This window comes from Cataglyphis hispanica, chromosome 12 (genome assembly GCF_021464435.1).
Source record: "Cataglyphis hispanica isolate Lineage 1 chromosome 12, ULB_Chis1_1.0, whole genome shotgun sequence".
In the NCBI taxonomy this organism is placed as follows: Eukaryota; Metazoa; Arthropoda; class Insecta; order Hymenoptera; family Formicidae; genus Cataglyphis; species Cataglyphis hispanica.
The window spans coordinates 7120139-7120865 of record NC_065965.1 but is presented as its reverse complement, the minus strand read 5'-3'; the positions used below and the strand labels follow the sequence as shown (position 1 = coordinate 7120865).

At 36.3% G+C, this 727-nt stretch overlaps 1 long non-coding RNA gene across 16 annotated transcripts in view; it reads right to left on the bottom strand.

Moving 5' to 3' along the window:
* Window positions 1–727, bottom strand: part of LOC126853792 (uncharacterized) — a 52557-nt gene that overhangs the window by 27604 nt on the left and 24226 nt on the right. The gene's annotated exons all lie outside the window — the stretch shown is intronic.

Sequence of the window (727 nt, the reverse complement as noted above, 5' to 3'; positions counted from 1 at the left end):
CTGTATTTTATACCGATAAAAAAGAAAATATATATAAATTATTTTATCATAAATATTATATATATATATATATATATATATATATATATCTTATTAATATTAATATTATTTTATAATATAATTAATCTTTTTTATATTCTGACATTTGATTTATAATAATTTATATAGTTTGCACGTATATATGAAAGAAGTATGAATGTCACGTAGACAATTCATGTAAACGTAATTTTAAAATCTATAATACGCCACAATTCTGCTTTGGATCTACAAAAAACGCCGTTAATCGCACTCGATACATACACGCGTTGGTGAAATAAGGCGAGGGTTGTTACAAGGCGGATAGGAGGGAGAGATGCCCGCCGTTGTGGCGCCCATCACCTCATCCGGGTCGGCGTCGCCGTTAGCGTCGCCGCGACGGCGCCGATGATGCCGTCTGTCTACTTCGCAGTTTTCACTTTACTTGACGATCGGGAAGAGAATCTCATATTGAGGAAGAGAGGAGGCATCTATTTTTTTTCGCGACATATTTTTTCGTTTTTTTTTTTGCCGGCAAATTAACTCTTGCTTTCTATCGTCCCTCGCGACCTTGTCGCTCGATGACATCTCTTGCCGTTTTGTCATCTTTATCTCTCTCTCTCTCTCTTTCTCTCTCTCTGTCTCTCTCTTCGTCGTTATATAATCTATCTCATTGCGTCTATATATGGTGATTGACGAAACGGAAGCTACT